At 47.1% G+C, this 25,040-nt stretch overlaps 1 protein-coding gene across 3 annotated transcripts in view; it reads right to left on the minus strand.

Annotated features, from left to right (window-relative positions):
- Positions 1–13,781, minus strand: part of PTPN5 (protein tyrosine phosphatase non-receptor type 5) — a 55,784-nt gene extending 42,003 nt beyond the window's left edge. For 2 of the 3 annotated variants that reach the window (XM_074336117.1, XM_019714967.2), the window contains exon 1: positions 12,799–13,781. The gene's annotated coding sequence lies outside the window, so the exon portion shown is untranslated. The remainder of the gene's footprint in view (positions 1–12,798) is intronic. The other variant, XM_019714966.2, reaches the window with a different exon arrangement.
- Positions 13,782–25,040: the final 11,259 nt, after the last annotated feature.

Raw genomic sequence — 25,040 nt, forward strand, 5'->3', positions numbered from 1 at the left:
CTGCCAAGCTGCCTACCCTCCCTGCCCAGCTGTCCACTGTCCAGCCATCTGTCCCCACGTCTGAGCAGACGGCAAACTTGGAGTGTTCTGGATCCCAAACACAGGGTCTGAGTGTTCTCTGCTTGGGATGTGCCCAGATAAATGATGACTTCTCCTCTATCCTGCTCTGTTGGTGGGAGACGGGGGCGTGAGCATGGCAGAGACCCAAGGGAAGGGAAGATGGAAGGAAGGGCGCTGGAGAGGCCCAGCCTGCAGAGGGGTTCAGGCTTCTCAGAGTTTTCTATCTTTCATGTGAGTCTGATTCAAGGACTGGACCAGTCATTTGTTCAACTAGTGTTTACTAAACACCTACTATATACAGGCCATGGCACGAAGCCCTGGAAATACAATGAACTATAGACTCTCAGGGCATCATTGCGGAGTACAGGTAAGCAAAAGGCAATGGCACGTTTGATGGGAGAAATGCAGGCTGCTGTGGGGGCCTGTGGGGGTGCTGTGGGGGCACCTACAAGGCCCCTAAGGAAGCAGAATCAAGGAAGGTTCCCAGGAATAAATCTGTGATGCCCATGAAGGAGGAGTAGGGGCCAGGAGCTGTGGTATGAGAGAAAAGCTGGTGGGGTGTTCCAGGCAGAGGGAGGACGCGTGCAGGCGCCTGGAGTTGAGAGAAAGCAGAGCACGTTCAAAAACACAGAAAGAAATTCAGTATGACAAGGGTGACAGGGGGCGAGAAACTGACCAAGATGCTCATTTGTGATGTTCTTCCTCTTGTTTGCCTTCTCCCGCTTCCTTGCCAGAGAGAAAAGGTGGACCTTAATTCTTAAAACAGCCCTTGGGGAAACATACTATTACCTGTATTTTCCAGATAAGAAAATGGAGATTCTGAGAAGTAAAGTAACCTGCCCCAGGCCACACAGCTAGTGACAGATCTGCCCCTCACCTCCCAGTATATATTCTTAAGCTCTCCTCTCTTTTGGCTTTTAGCCTTTGTTAAAACAATGCTCTGAAGGGAGAGCATGAACAGGAATGAAACAGCAGGCTACAGCTGTTGCGACATATACAGACATACCTCATTTTAATGCATGTCGCTTTATTGCACTCCACAGATGTTGCATTTTGTTAAAAATTGAAGGCAAGACCCTCCAGTCATAATCCAAAAAGATTACGACTTACTTTATTGTGATTCTCACTTTATTGTGGTGGTCTGGAATGGAACCCGCAATATCTTCAAGGTATGCATGTATGTTCTTTAAAAAATTCCTCACTGTAAGTCTATGGAGCAGCACCCCCATTTTATAGGAGAAGAAAGTAAGGCTCAGGGGGTGAAGTGACCGTGAGGCTCACACAGTAGGTGAGTTAGGGAAGGAGCCTGGGGGAGACACTAGTGTGCCTGTCCCCTTGCCCAGAGCTCTGAAGGAGCTTTGTGTGTCCCCTCAGGAACAGAATGACTGGAAATCCTTTGTGCACCTGAAGAACGGCCCAGGGAGCCCCTCTTGGTCAACTGGCCTGGGTGGGGAATGTGTGTAATGCAGCTGTGCTACATTATTGACCTGACAAATGCACTCACTGGCCAAGGACTCAACAGCCCTGAGCTCTAGTCCTCGGCCATTGTGTCATCTTGGGCCAGTCGTTTCCTCTCATATGAGTCTCAGCAGCCCCAAACAGAAGTCAAAGGACTTGAATTTAATGAGTTTTAAGGGTTTTTCCTTAAGGTCAAGTTTCAATTCTGGGGCTATCAAGGTTTCATGAGGTGGATGGTGGTGGAGCAGCAGGGAACCAGCAGAGGGCGCTCCCAGCACCAGGGAAACAAGGCTCTGGGGCGGCAGAGCCTGGCAAAGGCTGCCTCACCTTCAAGTATAGAGGGCAGATCTTGCTGAGGCCACGTTCAGCTGTAATAAGGAGTGCCTGCTTTGGATAGTCCTACCTGTGTGGTAGACAAGAGCCCAAAAGAAGATCAACTGAAGAGCAGCTTTTCAGAGTTCAAAGGGCATCTGGTTTAACCGTCTGTTCTCCAAGACTCCGAAAACATTCTATTCTGCTCCCTCTCTACATCCCCTCAAATCCCCAGGTATACAGTTTAATTTACAAAGAGAAAACAGGCAATCACAAATGTGAAGGCGTGATCACACTTCTTGTGGGGGTGTTCTGGTATTTCCATTCAGTTAGATACTCGCTCTTATTTGTAACGTCTTGGAATGCACTTTTCCCTTCACTGGAAAAGCCCGCTTTTCTCTTCTCTGCTTGGAAAACTCTTTAAGACTCTTCGAAGACCCTGTTCAAATGTCACCTCTTTGGTGGAACGCTCCCTGACTCCTTTAGGAAGACCTGGGTACTCCCTCTTCTGTTCTCACCCCTCTGTTTGGTAATTATCTATTGATAACTTGTATCCCTGCCTCACCAACTTGTGGGTTATAATCACTGCAGCCTCTTTTTACTGAGTGCTTACTGTGCACTGGGTACTGTGCCAAGCGCTGGGCATGACCTCATTCCTCATTATAACCCTATGAGCTAAACACAGTTATCATCGTCCTCCCACACACGTGGAGACTGGGACCTGGAGAGACCCAGTCACTTGCTTAAGGTCACACAGTTGGTCAGTGGCAGACCCAGGCTTCACACTGAGTTTGCCTCAACCCCAGGCTCAGACTTTATTTAAACCATTAGGTTTATAGCTTCTTATATGGATTTTCCTGTTTCCCATGCTTAATACTCTATCTGGCACCAGGCAAATATTCAAGACATATTTCTTAAACAAAACAAATGAAAAGTGGGCTAGAGTTTGAGCAGGTATAAATAGCTCATTAAAAACACTACAACGCACAGGCTTTGGGATTTGCCCGAGCATGAATCAAGTCTCCCCTACTGGCTGCCTGATTTTAAGCAAGACACTTGACTTTTCTGCGCCTCTGTTTCCTCATCTGTGAAATGGGGATAACAGTGTCTACACTTCAGAGGGATCTAAGGAGATAAAATGAATTTTGATCCTTACACAAAGTTTTTACACGAGGCGCATGTAAAATGCTTAGAACAGGGCCCAGCACTTGTAGATTCAGAGAACAAACTGATGGTTGTCAGATTGGGGGGGGGGGTTGGGGAGCTGGGTGAAAAGGGTGAAGGGATTAAAAAACAAAAAGAAGTAAAAATTAAAAAAGCCCTGATTTGCGGCATTTGCTGATTTCCATGGTATAAATGCTCCCATCGTAGCTGATTTCAAGCTATGAATGTGAGGGTTATCCTGCCAGTCCTGGAGGAGGTCAGGAATTTTACTCCAACTCTCGATGCCTCAGTTTTATCATCTGTAAAATGGACCAGTAGTAGCACCCAACTCAGTATTGTTGTGATGAGTAAACAGAAAGCTCTGAGAATACCTCGCACGTACTACACTATGTAACTATTAACTAATACTACTGTTGTTAAGAATTTCAACAACACTTAGGCTCACTGCTGCTTGTCTGGCTCTGACACCGGCCCAGTCCCAGCACCTGGCCTCCCGCCTATGCCCTGGCAGGCAGAGTCTGTCCTGATCATCTGCTTTCTAGGACTGAAGCCTGTCTACTCTTGCAGTTCCATCCACCTGGAACTAGAATTCTGACCTAGCCTGTGCTGGTTACTCACCCACCCTGATCACAAATGACTGTGCTGTGGGCGCTACCTGCCTCCGGTTTCAGCCCTAGACGTCTCTGATGCCAAGCCCTGGCCTGGACTGCCAGGACCGCCTGTGCCTTGCTCCACATTGTCCAGGATGGTCCCATTTGACCTCTGCTCTCTTCTCTAACCACTTCTCACGGGACATGTAGCACTCACAGAGGGGAAAGCTGGGGTTCGGAGCTAGGATGGCTCCCACCTGTAGCTAGAGAGGCCCCTAGCTCCTGCCATACCCCACTGTGGGGTCTAGTCCTCTGTCAGGACCTCTCCCTCAGCCTCCGATTGAACCCTTCCGCGCTCAGGCTAGCTAAGCTGTGGCAGCACCGGCTGGGAAGATCCTGGCTCTTTAGGGTTTGGTAGAAGAGTCAGGCAAACTGATTCAGAAGTGAGGCCTGGCAGAGGCTACGTTTGAGAGCATTAGCTAGGTCTGAGGCTCTTTTGACAGGAGAGAATAGAATGTGAGATAGGGAGTCAAATGGAATGGGAAAGAAAAAACAGCCAGATGGGACTTGGAATCAAGGTTGGAAAGGGTCTGACCTCCTGAATTGACACTGAATAAATCTCACCTGCATACCTACCATGTGCCACACGCTTTCCAATCTCTATTTCATGCGACCCATGTGACAACCTTGTGAAGAAGACATCATTACCCCACTTTGTACAGGAGCGACATACTAGGCACTCAACGGGGCTACAGACTGGTGTGAGTGCAGGGAAGTGGTCACTCTGGTCCTGCCCAGGTGCCCGATGGAGGAGACAGGACAAAGCCTGGTCCTGGGCCAAGGGGAGTTGATTCTCTCTCTGCCTCGTGCCAGTGGACAGCTGGCAACCTGGGGCCTCGGGTGTGCTGCCAACAGAGCTCCTCAATCAAGGGTAGAATTCCTCATAACATAATAGACTGACCATCCTGAGGTCACACATGTCAGAGTACTCATGGTTCTCTGGAAAAAGGATGGATTCAGAGGTAGAGAGAGCTGGTTGAAAGGCTGTGTTTTGCCACCTTCTCCCCCACGGGGCCAGTGTCTGAACCTCTCTGAGTCTCAGTTTCTTCCTCTGGGACATGGGAGCAAGAAGAGCTGCCTGCTGCAGGGTTGTGGGAAGGACCACGGAAGTGATTGACATAAAGTACGAGGCAACCTGAGGCACACAGCCTCCTTGTCATTACTGCTGACCTGGCTCTGCACCTCACTTCCAGGCGCCCTCTAAGTCAACCCAGCACGGGACATGCTCCTGCTCTTTGTACTTGGCAGTGCCATCAGTACAAAGGTCTGTTTCCTTATTCCTCAGGCTGTGTCCGGTGTTTCTGGAGCTAATGAGAACAATGCAGGAAACAGTAGCTTGAGGATGAGCGGGGCCTCAGACTCCTCTCCCCTCTGGAGAGCCCCAGACTGTTTCTAAGTCCCCCAAGTTAGACCCAGAATCCGTGGGAAGGGAAGGTCAAAGAACCAGAAACCCGACTTAGTAGGATTTGCCAAATCCTCCTCCATCATGAAAACGCCCCCTTCTTCCAGCCACAGTCACTCTTGCTTCTCAGCCTTTGTCTTCCGTTCCTTCTTCCTAGATGGGCCTCCCTGCTCCTCCCCTCTGAGTTGTGGTCACCTGCCTTTCCAAGGCCTGCTTCAGCTCATACAGCCTCCCGGAAGCCTCCCCAGGGAGTCTGGTACATACTGACCTCTCTTCTGGCTGAAGGCCCCCCAACCACCCAGCATTTGATGGGTGACTCAGAATCTAGCAATGGACTTTACCCCACCCTAGCTGTTCCCTGGCTGTTGGATTCTGTGAGCTTCCCTGGCTGAGAAGGGACAAGGGACGGGCCTCTTTCAATACCCCCCAAAACAGGGAGCCCAGTGTAGAGAAGGAGGGACGGAGAGCAGGGCAATGCACATCCAGCTTTTTCCTGTGCACTCAGATTTTGAAGGAAGATGGGAAGAAGTGGGAGGAAAGAAAGGAAGGAAGAAATGAGTGAAAAGGAGTGAAAGAAGAGTGAAGGGCAGCTGCGTGGACTCAGGACCAGGGTCACAAGAGGACAGATCAAGCCCATGCACAGGCTGCCTTGGATCATGCTTTATGGTTCTGTATGAATTACCCTCTGACTATGTAACTCCCTTGCTCAACAGACTCCTGTTTAAAACTCTTAGAACTCACCTCCTCCAGGCAGCCTTCTCTGATTGACTCTGATCTTCTCCCCATCCCCTTGGGTGCCTGAGCTGCACTGCTTGGCATTCATTCATGCCATTTCCCATGTTGAGAGGCAACATTTATCATTTGTAGTCAGAGATTACAAGTGTCTTTTTGGACCACCTTTCTTTTATCAGCTTCAGAGGGTGGTTTCAGATATATTTTACAGTTATTTTAAACCCAGCTTGTCTCTAAGATAATCTTGAGAAGTGACCTATCATAATCTTATATCCATTTCTTTACTATCAGGCTCTGAGCTGGGCTGGTGGGGATACATAGACGACTAAGACCCGGTCCCTGTCTCAACCAGCTTCCGGCCCAGTAAGTGAAGTCTGAAATGTGCTAAGTGTCAGCGGAGGCTGTCTTACAGGAGTGCCTAGGAAGGCACAATGGGAGAGTCTGGGAAGCTGCACAGATCGGTGACATCTGAGCACCGCAAGGACAAGCAGTTCACCAGACAGTGGGGGAGGGCGTTTCTGGCAGAGAACGCTGTGCTGGGAGAAGGAGGGCACCTCAGTGTGGCTGGACAGTGGGCAGGAGCGCGGACTCACATTACATGGCAGAGGGTTTTGTACCTCAGGTTGTGACATACTGACTTTAACTCGTAGCCCATGTTTTTCTCCGTGGGCGCCAGGCAGCTATCCCCACGCTATTTGGCAATTAGAAGTCTATGCATGTCAGGGAATGTGGGGGCACAACAACACGGACGGATCTCAAAAACTACTTTATGACACACAGCACCACATGCTATCTGATTCCATGTATATGAATTCCAAGAACACACAAAACTCATCGACAATGACAGCAACGGGCACAGTTACTACGGAGGGCGGGCACTGGCTGGACAGGAGTAAGAGAGGACTTTCAGGGGCCATGGAAATGTTCCACATCTCAAACTGAATGGTTGTTGGATGAGTTCGTGCAATCGTCAAAACTTAACGAAACACTTAAGGTCTGTACATTTCTGCGTTCATGAAATACAGAGGGTGCCAAAAAAAATGTATACATATTGTAAGAAAGGACAAAACTATTAAAATTGTAATACTCAATATATACCGATAACAAAAGGTGAATACAAGTCATGTGTATACATTTATTTGGTACCCCTGGAATATCTTTAAAATGCGTGTGAGCATTTTTTTTGGTTGTCACCGTGACTGAAGGGCGTTCCTGGCAAATATTTAGTGTTGGGGCCAGGGATGCTTTCACAACAAAGAACTCTCCTAACCAAAGGCCAAGAGGATCCCTGTTGAGAAAAAGTGTGCAGGCCACAGGAGCTACAGGAGTTTAAAGAACAGAGAGAACTGGCTACGTCTGGATTTGGGAAAGACAGAGCCATGGCAGTGATGGGAGCTCACAAGGTCCAGGCCTCTCAGGGCAGTGAAGTGACGCAGAGGGTAGACATGTGACCACCACTGTCACTCTTAGACCTTGTCTTTGGCCAACTGTAGCAGGAAGGAGGGTGGTTTTTGTTCTATGTGCCACAGTTCAGTGACAAAAGCTTTTTTCAGTCTGAGAGTCTGGGAATTTCAGAACTCTGCTAGACATTGGTGGCCAAATGTTCGTCCCACATCTCACCAGATGCAGAGAAGATGGTGACGGTGTTGAAGAAAGGGGGGAAATCTTATTTCCCATAATGCCATGGTTTAAAATAAGGAAGAGATTTTTAGTGATGACACTGTTTAAAAACTAAATTGGGTTTAAAAAAAATTTTTTTTTCCAAATAGGGGAATATTGGGGAACAGTGTGTTTTTCCAGGACCCATCAGCTCCAAGTCATTGTTTTCAACCTAGTTGTGGAGGGTGCAGCTCACTGGCCCATGTGGGAATCGAACCAGTGACCTTGGTGTTATGAGCACCGTGCTCTAAGCAACTAAGCCAACCAGCCACCCCAACTAAAATGGGTTAATTTTTCTTTTTTTGGGGCTGACCTGAGTTTCCATGTTTTTTAGAGGCAACAAGAGAGGCAGCATGAGATAGAATTGGGATCACAGCACCTAGAGAGTCTATGATTCTAAGAAGACTAGACCACATGTCAACTCGTGCTCTCACAAGGTCCAGCCTAATATCTGGCTCTGTCTGCTGATGGGAGCATCCCATCTCTTCTGTGACATCCCATCCACAAAATCATCGAGTGCCACAGGAGGCCACACCCCCACTGTGTGACAGTGGTCACTGTCCTCCAGAAAGACAATGATGTGGGGCTACAGATAAAACAGGTTACAGGGCTGAGTGCTTCAGGGACCCAGAAACCCCAGCCCTCCCCCCCGGAGATGGGGAAACTGAATTTGGAAGAGGGGAAGGACCTCACCCCAGGTCACTTAATCATGAGTAAGCTTAGGACTGAACACAGATTCTTACACACACACAGTTGTGTTGACCCACACCAGTAAGAACACTGCTTCATACATATTTCATGATGAGTTGGTTAAATTTTTGGTGCCATATGCTTTGAAATGTTCACATATCTCCCTGTGTTCAACTTCATGGAGGCAAAAGCTTTCAACGATTAGCCATCTTCTGGAGCTTTTCCATTCCCATTTATAGATCCATTTAAACAATTAATTAGGTGCCTTTAGAATTTATCCTTCTATAAATAATTTCTCTCTCCACACTCCCCTCTCTGCCTTTTCAGGAATCTGTCAATTTATCAGAGAAGATGACAATTTGTTGTTCCGCAAATATAGGTCTTCGTGCTAGAGATGAGTTTCTTTAAAGTCTGTATGAGGGAAATGGCTGAGGGCACAAGAGTTGCACAAGGGAAAATTCGAAATGAGGCCAGAGGTTGTGTATGCACTGGAAGGGGATGAGGGATGACCAAAAATGTTACCATCTTAATTGTTTTACAGTCTTTTCAAGTATGTTTTACTATTTAGTCTTAATCAATAGCAATGTCTATAATATCAAGACATACCGAATAATACAAACAGATTTGATTCAAATTTTCATGTTTAAATGACAACATATTCAAATCATCTGAGCTTTACCATTTTGATCACACTATACCTTACTATGCCCTTACTATGTCATAATATCTTTATTTAGTGGTTCATATAAGCTCAAGATATGAAGTTCCACACATAAATGCTCATTTCCAACATTCATTCATTCAGCAACTATTTAGTGAGTCACTGCTGAGTGTTAGGCTGGTTTACCAGGCATAAAGAATACAAGAATAGGCCTCAGGTTCTCTTGGACTCATGAACACTGTGATTTCTTATTCCTCAGGCAACTACATGGTCTGGCCCTGCCCCTCTCTCCCACCTTTCTCCTTACCACCCTTCCCCTTTGCCTATCTCTTACAGCCACACTTGCTGTTCCTTGAAAGCACCAAGCGATTTTGACCCCAGTGCCTTTGCACTTGTGGTCTCCTCTTCCTACGGTGCTTTTTTATTCCCCGAGGTTTCCTCCTCACTTGATTCAGGTCTTGGTTCAAACATCACCTCCTTAAAGACGATTCTATTTAAAGGCAAATCTCTTCCTCTACTCTCGCCCCCAGTCACCCTGCTTAATTTTTCTCCAGAGCATTGCTCACTCCCTTCAAATGTTATATCTTTGCTTATATTTTATTTTCTGTCTACCTTGGTAGAGCTTGGGCAGGAAGTTTTTTTTTTTTTTTTCTTCAGCGATGTATCCTTAGAGCCTAGGACAACCTGTCATGCTACAGATGTTTCTGTGTATTTGGAGAAAGAATGAATGAAAGAAGGAACCAGCTCTTGAGTTTGGGGAGCTCAGCGAGCCAGCTTTGCAGGAGGAGTTTTTATGGTTCCCTGTCGGATCCATGGCCCCCACTTTAAGCCTCCTCACTGCTCCCCTGTTGGGCTCTTTTTGTGAATGGCATCCTTAGTCACTGAGGCTCAAAATCTTGCCATGATTTCTCATTCCTCCCTCCCTCCAGCACTCTCATCCAATGAGCTGCCACTTTTGGTGACACTGGAACCTCCTGCATCAAGTCCTTTTTCTCTTCACTCTTACAAACACTTCCAGTCCAGACCATCGTTCTCTCTCACCTACACTGTCACTGTTTCCTACCTGGGCTCCCTGCCAGCAGGCTCTCCACCTCCATTCTGGTTGCTACTGAGTGGCCAGAGTGAGTTTCCTAATAGCCAGGTTTGATCATGTCTCTCCCCGACTCAAACACTAAAGGCTAATCCCTTAGCTTGGTACTCAATGCCCTCAGCAACTACTTCCCCCCTCCTACTCAGCCTCGCTTCTCACTGCTCCTCTTTCATCCTTTTTGCACCAGTTGGAATGAACTGCTTTCTTGTTTCTACACGTGCCCTAGAAGCACTTACGCTGTTTCTACTACTTGCAATATTTCCCCTCCTTTCTTCCATTGTATAAATCATTTAGACCCAGCTCAAATGCTACCTAGCTTCTCCAAGAAGCCATTCCTGATCTTCCAGAAGACTAAAACCCTCTTTTTTCTCCACTCTTTCCAAGGGGTTAGCTACCTCTCTTTTAGGACAGATCTTGGAAAAGGACAGGCACTGTGACATAGAACAAAGAGTTCATAATCGAGAGTCAGATGATCTGAGCTGGAGGTACAGCTCTCTGGCTCTGAGACTTACAGTACACCCCCGTAGATAAGTTAAACTCTGAATCTTAACTTCCCCATCTATAAAATGGCAACAATAACACTATTGATATCATAGGTGTGTTATGAGGATTAAGTATAAGTGACAGAGTGTAAGAAATGCTTTGGCACCATATAAATTAATAAATTGAATCACACTTAGGTGTGAAATAACTGATAAACAAAAGTGCGACTTCTCCCACGCAGTTTGCCTGGATGTCTTATGCTGGCTGAGCCTCAAATCCAAGAACAGGTCAGAGGGGAGGGATTTTGAGGGAGAGGGACTTTGAGGCCCTAAAAATCCCATTCCTTGGGCAATCTGAAAAAGGGAAGAAGTGGAGGGTATAGACATAAAGCTGGAGCACTAATGGTATTAGTTACTTATTAGTTACTTATTCCTGAGCTTTTCTATGCCCCAGGCACTGTGCTAAGTACCCTTCATAAATTATCTCATCTCATTCCTTCACAGAGTCATAGAAGAAAACCAGGCCCACAGCAGTTATAAAATAAGTGCTCCCCTTCCCACCCCCAACAATGCAGACCTGCAAGATATCCTGAAACTCTTCAAAATGATGATCTTATTTTTTGGATGGAGAAACTGAGACCCAAGAGATTATGAGCGTTTAATGAAACTGTCCAGCCCGTGAGGAGACTGGGCCTGGAGCCCAGATCTCTTCACTCTCAGGGTGGGAGCCACTGCGTTGCAAAAACCCAGGGGCCACTACTCATTATGAAGTCTACGCAAATGGTGCTTCTGGGGCGCAATGCCATTTAGGCGGACTACAATATGAATTGTGGCTCTTGGATTACTCAGGTGGTCACCCTGGCTCTGCTTCATGCCACACTGCTCACCCCACCCAAGAAGGAAGCTCCTGAGGCGAGAGGCCCCTAGAGACTGAACAGTGCCCTCCTTGCCAACTATCCCATCCAATGGGGTCTCCTCAAAGGTAACTGGCTTTGTCCATACACCACCCAGCTTGCACTCCTTCAGCATGCCTCTCAGGGCACCCTCTCTGTGCCCTTGAGGGAGCCTTGCCCTGAGCTGTCACCAGAGCCTGATAAGGCTGTAACTCAAGCTTCGCCAGGAGCTTTGTCAGCAACACCAACAACCACACTCAACAAACAGCAAGGAGGAAGAGGTAACCTGACATCATCCTTCCACGGAAGGATGATGAAAGGGGCCTCGTTGGATTAGAAGACCTAGGCCTTTACAAAGGAGGGAATAGTGACTGGGAAAGCATGCAGTCAGGCAGGTCAGAGTAGGGGAAGGGGGTGACTCCTTGAGTGCCACATCACCTGGTCCAATTGAGGACACAGGCCCAATGACTCCTGGGAGAACCAGGATGTACACCTTGGAATCTGCTCTGTCCAGGACTGATTCATTCTGTAAAACTAAATCCCAAACCTGGAGTGCTTGCATAAGAACAGCGCTCTCCTCTGAGGCCGAAACAGGCAAATGAAAGGCTAACCTCCCCCTTTTTTTTTTACAGTAAGGATGGTAGTAAATGAATGGCACCTGCTGCTCCGAGTGGGGGCGGGGCTGGGATTACAAAGACTTTCAAGGTACACTCAGATGAATTCTGGGGTTCTGAGGCTTCAATGGGAACCGGATAAAATTGTGTAGGGGCGAGGAATGAGTATGAAAGCCGGGGACCCCAGATTCTAATGCAGGCTTTGCTACTAATTCTCCGGTGACCTTGGTCAAACCGCATCACTGGGCCTCAGTTTCCCCATCTGTAAAATGAGGCGGTTAAATGAGTTCCAAAGGTTCCTCTTATCCTGACCCTCTCAGCCTTATGATCCTCGTTAAGGCGAGCCCTCATTAGGGCTCTGACCTAGGCAATCTCCAAGTTTTGCAGGAACCTGGGCCTCATCTAGAAAAAAGCGGCATCCTGGAGGAGGGGAATGCGCTGGGCTTTTATTTTGGAGGTAGGTGGGAAGCGAGTGATTTAAGCTACATGGTCCGGGGGAGGAGAAGCGACCAAGGCTGAGAGCCGCAGTTTACAAGCCAACAGGCTAGCGGCGACCTCTAACCTCCTTCCGGAGCTTCAGACACTGGGGAGACGATGCTGCCAGGAAGCGCGCGCACAAACCCTGGTCGCAGAGGCTCGGACCCGGGACCATGACCCCATCCCTCCCTAGCATCGCTTCCGAGCTCCGTGGGGAGTGGCTGTTACTCCCTCCCGGCTCCCCAGCGCCCGGCCCCCTCCCCCAGCGAGGGGGACCCCTCCCCCCAGTCCGGGGGCGTCGGAAGCCCTATGGGGGCGTGGCGGGGGCGGGCGCGGGCTCCGCGGCCCTGGGGGCTGGAGGAGGTCTCAGTTGCGAGGCCGCCCCGGGAGGGACCCCGCGCCCTCCGCCTCCCAGCTCCCCACACAAAGGCGCGGACGGTGACGCCACACTTACCGGCCAGAGCGGGCTCCGGGCGCCGGCGAGCGGGCGGGCAGGCAGGCCGGCGGGAGGTTGTGCAAGCGAGAGTGTGCGTGTGTCTGCGTGTGTCCCTGTGTCTGCTCGAATGTGTGTGTGTGTGTGTGTGTGTGTGTGACAGGGCCTCGCTAAGCTCTATGCGTCTGCGTGTGCGGGGGCGTCCGTCCGTGGGTCTGTCCGCCCAGCGCTCTGTCCCGCGTTCCGTGCGCGCTCCTTCGCGGGACCGCCCCACCAAATGCGCTTCAGCTGCGGAGTCGCGGGCGCAGCTGCGGGGTGGGTTCGGCACCCCCCAACCCCAGCTCCGCCCCGCCTCCCGGCAGGCTTGTGCAGCTCCCCGGGAATTGCGCAGGGCCGGCGGGGCTGGAGGGCGGGAGGTGGGAGCTCCGGCAGCGCCCAGGGCCCGAGTGAGGCCGATCGCAGACCCTTAATCCTGACCCAGATCTCGGGCGCCCCCTCCCCGGACTCTGCTCGGAGTCCCCGCAAGCGCCGCCCCCGCGCCGAGGTTGCCTGGACAGGGAGGGCGGGGTAACAAGAGAACCGCATCCATTTCATTCATGATTTTCTCCTCCTGGGAGCCCCGGGCCCGGGCTGCGCCGCTACGGCGACAGTCAGAGGGATCCCCGCGGGATCGTGCGCGCCGAACCCGGTGTGGGACAGACAGGCAGACAAATGAGGGTAGGGGAAAGTGAGACAAAGGGGTCAGAGCTGGGGGGGGGGGTTGCATGGAGGGGGTGCTGTGGCATTACCCTCATGAGGCTCGCACGATGCCCACACCTGCAGAAGCGGAGTGGTTGCATACCGGGGTTCACACAGTGCCGGGTGCCCGGGACCCGCTCTAGGGCTGGGAATAGGCAACCTCCTTCCTACCCTTCCCTTTCAGTCTCTGGGGAGCAAGATATTCCTCTGCCAGGTCTTGTCCTCCGGACGCATCGCGGGGCGCGCACCTGTCTTGCCTTTCTCGTGGGCACCAGGGGCCCGGACGCCTAAGGAAGCCCACAATCCCACATTCCCCAGGCTGGCACTCGGTTGGCCAGAGGTTCCTGACATTCCATCCCGATGTCTTTTTCTTTTTTCTTTTAAGCGTTGGGCTGTACACAGGGCGGGGATCCTAAGCTCCATTTTCACATGAGGAAACCGAGGAGCACCACCACACAGCTATAACCATGGCTCCAGCCACCATACTCTTTCGCCTGGTTTTCGGCAATCGCCTTCTTACCGCGGTCTCCCTGCTTCCACTCTTGATCCCTTGCAATTGATTCTCTACACAGAAGTCTGAGCGATCCTTTTAAAGAGTAAGTCAGATCGCGTTGCTCCTTTATTAGAAATCCTACAATCGCTGTCCATTTCATCCAAGTGACAGCTGACGCCTCTATAACTGCCTGCAAGGTATCTCATGAGCTGGCTCCCTTTTAACTTTCGAACCTCACTTCTTACCACTCCAGGCCTTTTTAATGCATCACCAACAAGGCAACCACTCTGTGGCCTGAGGACCTTTGCCCTGCTATTTTCTCTGCCTGAAAACTTCCCCCAGATAGTCACAGGGCTTGCTCCTTAACCTCTTAAATGTGTCACTTCAAAGAGGCCTTCTGTGACCATCCTATTTTTTTAAAAATTTTATTAAATTTATTGGGGTGACAATTGTTAGTAAAATTACATAGATTTCAGGTGTACAATTCTGTATTGACCATCCTATTTTAAATTTCAGGCCACTTCCCCCATTTTCTCCATGGTTGTCATGATCTTTGTTTTGTGTTTCCTGCCCCTGAGACTTACTGGCTCTTCACTGCCGGCTCTCACCTCAACCCTCCTGTACCCAGTTCACGCAGCCTCACCAGACCACTCTGTTCTATAAAAAAACAAAAACACACAAAAAACATATTTCCCCTTTTCTTGCCTTTGCTTATGCTGTTCATTCAGTCTGGAATGCCATCCCCCCACGTCTTACCTAATTTTTAAGGTACAGTTAAAATACTTCCTCTATGGAGCCTTCCCTCATCTTCCCAGGGACACTTGGCCCCTCATTCTTTTTTGTTTGCTGTAATTGCAGTACTTTGTCTTTCCCCCCAAGTGCTCTGTGAATTCCTGGGATAAGGTTGGGTCTCTTCTCTCTCCCTAGTTCACAGAACAGAAGGTACCAGCAGTACATGTTTGTGGATCAAGGGCAGTGAAGGGGAGGCCCTTGCCTGGGCCTTGGTTAGTCTCTAGAAGGAGCACAGAGCCCTGCTAAGTCTTCTTGTTATCCCCAACTAGTCTCCTGTGGGGCTAGGGGAAGGGTAGATAAATGTCAGATAACCAGTTCATGATGCTTGGCCTGTGTGGCAATGTGGGTAGACCTTTCAGCTGGTGCCCAAGGACACACGCTCTCTCCTTGACAACCATCATCTCTGTGGTTCAGCATACTGCTGATATTCCCCAGACGGTATCACGGTAACAACAGCAGCTACTATAAATGAGTGAATACTATGTGCCAGGTACAGTTTAGTGTGTTTTCAATGCACTGCTATGTTTAATCTGCATGGCAACTTTGGGAGGGAGGCATTTTGATATCCCTGTCTTTAGGAGCAGAACCAGAAAGAATAAGTGACTTACTTAAGGTCCTCCAGTTGATAGGTGAGGGGTGTGTGTTTCAAATTCAGATCCAGCTAATTCCAAAGCTTATAGAAAGCAGGGATACCTTAATGGGGAAGGCCCTGGGGGCTGATGGAGGTGAGGGGAGGGGCTTAGGGAGCCTCAGTAGAGGTCAGCCTGTCCTAGATTCTTGCTGAACTCAGTTCAGCTAGGGAGTCACAGAGGTATGGCACTGCAGAAGGGCTGGGAACTCGCAGGTTTCTGTCGCTGGTGCCTCTGATGGCCTGTGGTGGGACCTGGTCCTTGGCCTTTGTAGTCAATTTCAGAAGACCAGAGCTGCCTCTCAGACATTCCTAGCTGTGTGCTCTGGATTCAAGTCCAGCTCTAGTTGTCAGATGTGGATAACAACGCTTATCTCAAAGGATTATGGTGAGGAAGAAATGTGGTGATATACTTAGAAAGTAAGAGGGGCTCAAAAATGATCTTTTCCCCTTCTTTTTTTTGAAAAGATTTTATTCGGGAAGGGGAATGGGACTTTATTGGGGAACAGTCTATACTTCCGGGACTTTTCCAAGTCAAGTTGTTGTCCTTTCAATCTTAGTTGTGGAGGGCACAGCTCAGCTCCAGGTGCAGTTGCCGTTGCTAGTTGCAGGGAGCACAGGCCACCATCCCTTGCGGGAGTTGAACCGGCAACCTTGTGGTTGAGAGCCTGTGCTCCAACAAACAGCCATCTGGCCACCTGGGAGCTGAGCTGCAGCTCATTGACTTCATTCTAGTTGCAGAGGGTGCAGCTCGCTGGCCCATGTGGGAATCGAACTGGCAGCTCCATTGCCCAGAGCTTGCGCTTTAACCTACTGAGCCACCGTCTGCCCCTCCCCTTACTTCTTGCAGGGAGTTGCTATCATATAGGGATGTACTTAAACGAGTTTCCTCACCCCATGTCTGCCCTGTACACCCTCTTAGAATAGCTTCTGATTCCCATAGTCCATTGAGTGTTGCCCTGTGGTGCAGGTAAGGAAGGAAAGTCTAACATTTGTTGAGAGCTTTACCAACAGCTATTCATGTTTCTTCTCTTCATTCTCTCTTTCATCTGCACAGACACCTTAGGAGGGAGCTATTGTTACCACCAACAAGGAAACGGGCCCAGAGAGGTCCGGGGACTTTCCCATGGCCACAGCCCTCACTAGGTAATGGCAGTAATGAGATTCTAACCTACGTCTGACTCTGCATTGAGCCAGCACTCATCTTCCCTCAGCCCATCACCATGCAAAGCAACCCCATCAAGTTCTTTTCTCTAATTGGGAAGAAGGAAAGTTCTCTGAAACCCACGACAATGAAGTAGTTGTGAGGTTGGGAGCATTTAGGCTTACTGGGTCATTTTGTGTGACTCATTTGCTCTCTCTTGATAGAGGGTGGAAGAGGTGTTTGTGAAAGAGAAAGATGGTCTGGTAACCAGAGAGTGTCTTGCTGGTATTTTCTGATGGACTGTTAGAGATTAGAGTCAATATGTTTTGTTTTTTGGCCTCACTTGCAATTCATTCTTGGTAATCAAATGTTTTGCTTGAGTGAAAATGTTCCCCTATCCAGATTTTTATTTATTTACTTATTTATAACCCACCCAATCCACAAAGGATTTGAGGTAGCTTACCACAAGAGCAGAAACCATAAAACAATGTTAAAATATCAACAAGGACAGAGAATCAGGACGGAGGAAAGCATAAATAAACTTTGAGAGACAAGACTAGGCTTAATACTGTGTTTCCCTGAAAATAAGCCCCAGTTAAGATTGTCGGCCAGATGGACGCATTTAGTACGTTATGACGATGTTCCAGAGGAAGATGACATGACTGTATTTGGATAAATGTAGATTGTTGTACATGAAAAAATAAGACATCCCCTGAAAATACGCCCTAATGCGTCTTTTGGAGCAAAAATTAATATGAGACACGGACTTATTTTTGGGGAAACACGGTATAAGACCTGGTCTTATTTTCTGGGAAATGCGATAATTATAGCTGATTTTTTACTGAGTTCTTTTTGTATGCAAAGAATTTATGTACATTATTTCATTTCATCCTTAAAAGAGCCCTGTAAGGAGGTGGTATTATTATCTCTGTTTTGAGGTATAGGGAGCTGAGGCTCAGAGAGATTAAATGTGATGCCCAAAGTCGTGTAGGTAGTAAGTGGTATAGCCAGTTTGGGTTTGGATCCGTTTGAGAAGGAACTTATGTCCTTAACCACTTGTCCTGTCCTGCCTCTCTGATGGACAAAAGACCACAAGTTTGCAGACCACAGGGCCCTCTAGAGGACTGAGCCTCAAATTTGGTTCTGACCTTTTTGGATGCCAAAAAGAAAGGGAAACAGTCAGTGACATAGAACTAGTGCTCTCACATCCTTCAAATCTCCGCTCAAGAGTCACTTTCTCAAGAGACCTACCCTGACCACTCTCCTTAATTAATACTGCAGTCTGTCTCCTTCTGATCCCTTCAGTAGTCTTATTCTCCATTTATCTTTTCTTCTAAGATAACACATTTTACCTTCTAACATTGGAGAACTTCTAAACTATATAATATATATAGTATATTTTATATAACGTAAGATATTCTATGATACATTCTATATTAATAAACTTATTTATACATACAAATTAATTAATTTATCTACTTAATGTGTTCACTATGTAATTGTCTGTCTTCTTCCACTACGATACAAGGCCCACATGGTCAGGCATCTTTGATCTATCCCAAGTCATGGACAATGCCTGGTACATAGTAGGTACTCAATAAATGTTTGAACACACGAATGATTGTTTTATAGAGCAATATACTAGGGGTGCCAAAAAAATGTATACACAGGACTTGTATCCATCTTTTGTTGTCAGTATATATAGAGTATTACAAATTTAATACAGTTTTTTCTTTCTTAAAATGTGTATACATTTTTTTGGCACCCTCTGAATATACAGTAGCAAAGTAGTTTGCTTTCTTTTTGCTAGCTCCTATTTTGTTTCCCTTCCCTTCCCTCCTCTTTTCTTTTCTCCTTTTCATTTTCTCATTTCCACAAAGAATTTGAGGCAGCTCTAGCACTTAGCTCTCAGAGCAAGTCTTCAGGAGGGCTTTCTGATGGTAGACCCTGAGCGTCCCTGGGGCCAATGACTTTCATACCATTGTTTTAGCAAATGCATACATGGGATTCGTGAGGCTCATTTTGATGCGATCGCTCAATGGAAACTGGACATCATCCCCACACTTAAATCGGCAAAGATAATCCTTATAAGGGGTCTAGGAATAGTGTCCAAGTACAAGTCCCAAGGATTTGGGATTTGGAGCAGATGCTATGGGGATGGAGATAGGAAAATACAAAGCAGAGCTTTCGTGTGAAACAATTGATCTAAAGGGAGAGGATATCCTTGTGTTCCTAAGCGCTCAACTCCGGAGTCGTATTTCCTGGCTGCAAGCCTAAAGAGTGAAAAGCCAAGGACGTTAGCAAGGTTTGTCAGGAGGGAACCCGAGCTGAGACGATTGCTGGGCTGTGTGTGGTAGGGAGTGTGATGTAACCTTGCTGTGGGAGCTTGCCACAGACCGAACCAAGCCTCTGGGGGCCGCAGACACCAGCCAGCAAGCTCAAGGTGAAGGCCAAGGGCATCTGGCTGCTGGTCCCAGGAAGAAACATCAGAAACTGTCTCAGGAGGAGTGGGAATCAGAAGTTTGTCTCTCCCATGGTCACTGCTCTGGGCTCCTGCAAAGCAGAGTCATTCAATAGATATTTTATCTGTTGGCCTACTGTGTGGTAGCCACTGTTCCAGAAGCTTAGAGAACAAGATAGCTTCTCTGCTCTCATGGAACTTACATTCTAGTGGGGACACACTGCCAATGAACCAGGTTAAAACAATGAATAGAAGGATAATTTTCGACAGTGGTAAGTGCAATGAAGAAAGAGAAAAGAGAATGGGGTGATGGGGAGAGAAGGTGGAGAGGGTCCTTTTGATTGGGAGTTCGGAGATAGCCTCTCAGAGGAGATAACACTTGAACAGAGCCTTAAGGTACTAGAAGGAACCAGCAGTGCAGAGTAGGGGGAGAGCTTCCCAGGCAGAACTTTCTCTTCTAGGCAGAGCAGGGAGGCCAGAGTGAGAGGAGGCAGAGAGGAGGGCAGGAGCCAGGCTGCATGGGGCATTGAAGGCTGTGGAGGAGTTTGGTTGTTTCTCTAATGGGCTTGGAAGCAATGGGAGGTCGCTAAGTGGGGAGAGTGATGAGATCTAGCCTTGAACTGGGGGGATCCTAGGGAGAAGCAGCATCACAGAAGCACTGATGATCTCAGCCCTTCTGCTCTCAAAGGGCCCAGCACAACCCACAATACCCTAGTCCAGAGGGCGCACACAGAAACTCATGGTGGAAACGAGACTCCAGAGGGCTCTGTTGAGCCTGCAACCAAATCAAATTAGTTGCCACCATTAAAAAATAACTGGGACATTTCAAGTACAAATCCATATTAAAATAAGGAACAAATCTGGCAGATTCAGGCTCACATGCCTACATGATAGTGACCAATGGAGCTGGGTAGCAGTTCCTCCCTTGAGGCAGGGCATGTACAGTTTGCCAGAATCTCCACCCCATTATCGAGGGCATGTGTTATTTGCCATTTATCAAGATGCTTGCCCTGTCGTTTTTCTGAAAGGGGAAAGTCACATATTTCCTGTAACACATCTAAAATATCTCTTATCTGACCCAGCTTGCTTCATTTCCCTGGCCTCTGAAAGCATTTGATTTATGACCCTATCCTTTCCCCCCTGTGCACTGCACATTCCTCATTTGTAAAGTGAGGTATTTGAATACAGTGATTCCAAGGCCCTTTCTAGTTCCGGTTTCCAGGGCTCTCCAAGTCTGCACTTCAGAAATGAGTTGTACTATTGACAATGCTTAATTGTTTTGCAGATGGGTTTTGAGGGATTGCTCACCCTTGACGCTTTTGTCCTTGAATTATGATTCATCTGAGCCCTTGGGAGAAAAATGCCTTTTGTTTTGGGAGTTTATCCTTCATCTTTTGATTTTGAAAAAAATGAGTACTTCAAACAATGCAGCATAGCTGCAGTTGCTAAGAAGAGAGAGGAGCAGCAGAGGCTGCCTGGAAACAAGGCTATCAGAAAACTCTTGTCCTCTCTTCCTTCCTTCCTCCCTCTCCCTCCCCTCCCCTTCTCCCTTCCCCTCCCCTCCTTTCCCCCCTTTCTTCTCTTTTGAGCAAAGATATCATAATCAGTAACCCATTTTAAAAGACCAATCTTAATCACCAGTAGAGTTTAAGTTGTCCTGAATCCAAAGGATTTATGTCTAAAGATCACTCCCACCGGCCAAACTATTAAATTCTTAGTGAAATGACCTCCTGAGTTTTAATTCTGGCTCTGCCACTAGATAGTCATTTGGCCTTGGGCAAGTAATTTATTTTTCCTCTGGGCCTCAGTTTCCCCATCTGTAAAATAGATGGGTAGAGGGGGTGCTTGGATGCTCTTGTATGTATTTCCTTCTAGCCCTAATATTTTAGGAGCTGCCAGAGATTTAGAGAATGAGGTAGCACCAGCAGGTAAAGTCTCTACAGCTCTCGTCAGCAAGATCCTAGAGGCCCTTCACCTTGAAGCCATAATATTTTGCCGTAGGTCTTTGGCTTGCTGTCCTCAGGCTCTCCTCTAGCTACTTAATCAGTGGTAGAGGAGGGATTTCTATCCTCCTTTCTCAGTAGATGTGATGTGCCCTCGGTGTCTTACTCTTTTGCTAGATAATATTACTTTAGCATCGTTCCTTTGTTGTAGAAAGGGCCAGTGACAGGACCTAAATGTCTATGATTGTTCTTCAAATCCAATATAGAGCTCTTAGACTCCGCCGGTCCCCAGCAGCAGGGATGATTGACAATTAAAGCAACAAGTGCGCCCCCTGGTGACATATGTGAAAATTGCAGAAAAGTTCAGACATTCAATAGATGCTACAAACTGAATTTTAAGTCCTGCCTCTGCTTAACCCTCAAGGTAGGATAACAGAAATGGGCATAAATGTCCTGTGAAAGAATATACAGTCTATAAGGGGGAAAGTTATCGTCTCCAATCTTGTATTTCCACTCTCAGAGCCAACTTTTTCCCATTTGGCATGTTCACCCTTTGCTGCTCAATTCCTGACTTAGCAGATGGGGTAGAGGACATATTGAGTTTGATACTGCCATCCTCCAGTTACACCTGTCTCTCAGTGCAACAGTGGAATTGGTTATTTCAAGAGATGATCAGCTCTCCGTGGTTGGAGATGTAGAAGCAGATGTTGCAGGAGTCCTTTTTGGGAATGCTAGAAAGAGGAGAGGTAAGGTTAGATTTCACTCTTTCAAATGATCAAATACTTATTGAGTACCTACTGTGTCCTAGAAACTTCCTACGTGGTAGGGCATGCATGTTATGAAGAAAAAAATGTCCTTGTTTTATGAGCTTACATTTTACTGGGGGAAACGACCTCCAATGTTCTTTTCTAATCAGAAGTTCTAAGATTCATCAATTCCAAATAATGCTAGTCTGGTTTGACAAAAAAATTATAGCAATGATTTTGGTCCAGAACTTGGGGCCCTAAGGAGGTTGGTACATCGAAGTAAAAGCAGTTGAGGCCTCTGGACATCACCGTGACAGACAAGAGCCCTCCCACTGGCAGCTGTTCTGGGTTCTGAAAGTGGAATCTGAGGGAAGCTGGTTCAAGGTCTTCATTCTCCAAGGTGCAGTTGGTCCTGGGTGTAGCCTGTGGATGAGAGTAGAGTAGAGAGAAGAACAGATACAGACGTCAGGAGTTGCATATACATGTATTATATTTACAGGTTCTCAGAGCTAGAAAAGCATCTTAGGGATGATCTCTTCTAAGATCCTTATTTTAGAGATGAAGTAACTGAGACTCAGAGCGAAGTGCTTTTCCTGAAGTCACAATAAATGATCATTAGCAAATTGGAATTAGAAATTGAATTTGTATATATTCATAAGAAGAGCAAGCATATTACAAATAAGTGTCAATAGTGTGATTCTAATTTAGATTAAAAATCAAGCATGGTTATGTTCTGGAGGTGAGATTACAAAAGTTTAATTTTTTATTGTTTGGCATATAATAAATAGTCCGTTCCACATCACTCAATAAATCGGTCAGAGCAGTATCCCCCACCGTGAAATATTCTGCTTCCAGAACACAAAGAAGCTTCTCAAGTCTCGAGCTTCTTTCTTGGTGACAAGAAGTGTAAGGTCTTTTACTTTGAAGGGGATGTCCCAGCGTGCCTACAACCACGGAACCCCCAAAACTTCACAGATGCGGTAGGCAGGTACCTGGAATTTTTAAATAGTTATCTCCTGGATATCCAGAATATTTGCCACTTCTTGATCATCTAGTCAAACTAATATGATGTCATCAATTTAGTGGAACATATATATTCTGGAAGGTACAGATGGTCCCTGTCTCTTCAGAATATTTTGTGACAGAGAGTACAATTGTTGCATACTCTTGCCCATCCCACCCGAAGCAAACTTCTTTTGATTCTCCTTCCTGATGGCTACTAAAAATTATAGCAGAGGCCATGTTACTATGTGCTAGTGAAAATATCAAATTTAGCACAGCAGCTGCACTTGGTACTACTGCTTGGTAGATGTCAGCAGTCCACTGTTATTTGCCATATTCACCTGCTTTTTACAAGGGCCAAACTCATGAGTTAAGTGGACATATGATTGAGACAACTACCCCTGAATCACTTCAATTTTTTAAGGCAGTACCAATGTCTGCATTCCCCCTGGAAGGCAATGTTGTTTTATATTTATTATTTGGGCTAGAAGAGGGTGTAGTTTCAGGGACTTCCACCTGATCTTTCATACTACAGTAGCTTTTACTCTATAGGTCAAGGGACCAATATGGGGCTTTGCTAACTGCTAGGTAAGACCTTTTCAATTATATATTTAAGAGCTGGGAAGATGACCACTCACATGTTTCACTGTGAGACGGACGTAGCCCAGGACTCCATTTATTACTTGACTCCCATGTGCCACTCCTCTAACAGGGGACAATGATGGGCTTTGGGTCCCTGGGTCTCTGTGTCAGCTCAGATTCCATAGATATCAGCCCTCAGAAGACCTAGGTATTGCCTTTTACCCAAATATTGGCACTATAGTCACTCAAAAAGTGGAGGGTTCACTATACACACACTTACTGTGGTATTTCAGGGTACTTCCCCAAGGGGACTCAGACTTTCTTTCTTTAAAGAAAATTAAAGTGTAGGTTTTTATTTTGAAACAATTATAAACTTACAGAAAAGTTGCAAGAATAGTACAAACAAGTCCTGCGTATCCTTTCCCAGAAACTCTATTCAAGTTTCATCAAGAATGTCCATTACGACAACTGATAAAAGAAAAAAAAGAATGTCCTTTGGAGCAAAAGGATCTAGTCGAGGACCACATGTCTCATTCACATGTCATGTCTCCATGGTCTCCGTTACACTGCTACAGCTCCTCTACCTTTTTGTAGCTTTTATGACGTGGACATTTGTTTTGAAGATCACAGGCCAGTCATCTGTACAATGTCCATCAACATGCCCAAGTTGTAAGAGCTAGAATACTCTGTGTGTGTGCATATGTAGCTGTGTGCATATGCATATTCATACAGATAAATACGGATATTTCTGCATCTAAATGTATATATTGAAAACCATTAGCTAACACCTATATCTCAAATTCCAATCTAACACCAATCCAACAGGGTTCACAGCTTTCCCTGTATTTATTTGTATTTGCCTTTCCCAACTAGAAGAAATCTGGCTCCCATTATGCTCAATATATTTACTCATTTGCTGAATCCCCCTGAATATGACCAATAGCCTGACCCCACCAGGCCAGCACTCTGCTGGGACACCCTCCTCACGCATGTATTGATCTAGCTGGTCTGCATCACTCCCCCCAACCCCTGGCTCTGATGTCCTTGCATGGACTCATCAACCTGCCTTTCAGTTGATGGGTTCTGGGACTGAGACCTGGCTCAGGTCTGAAAATCGGGTAAAGCATCTTGACACTCTGTTGAGGTGGCTGACCTCAATCTTCTGCTCATTCATTCTTGATTTCTTTTGGTTATACATATTAAACGATATATTTGATGCCTGAAAATCTTTATTGCTCCGAGGAATACTCTGCTCTATTTTCCATCTCCACAGTCCTCCAGGTCAGGGCCCAGGCTGCTATTCTGACATTGCTGCCCACTGTGGTAATTAAGGTCATCTCGCCTCAGGTGATTAATGCTGCCATTTGGCCTCTCTGACTCCAGAATCCTATCATCCCAATTGAAACCAGGGAGCCCAGCTCTGTAGCAGCATCTCCTACTGTCAGCTTCAGTCTGCAGAGGACAGCCACCACTGAGCTTCTCAACCAAGCTGAGCCCTCCCTCAATGTTCATTCCTTTTCACCTTGGAAAGGGCAGGCTCCTCTGGGGTGTTCTGAAGAGCAGAGCCTGAAATGAGGATTGCTGTGCAAGTTCAGCAGGAACCTGTACGAAAATGAGGGGAGCAGAATAGAGAAGGGGCAGAGCTAAGCATGGAAATGGTTTCAGGGAAAGTCAAGTCTCATCTTGATCTGGAGTATAAATTGTATCATGGAGTCTGTCCCATCTTGAGGCAAG

This window comes from Rhinolophus sinicus, linkage group LG06 (assembly GCF_036562045.2).
Source record: "Rhinolophus sinicus isolate RSC01 linkage group LG06, ASM3656204v1, whole genome shotgun sequence".
Classification (NCBI taxonomy): domain Eukaryota; kingdom Metazoa; phylum Chordata; class Mammalia; order Chiroptera; family Rhinolophidae; genus Rhinolophus; species Rhinolophus sinicus.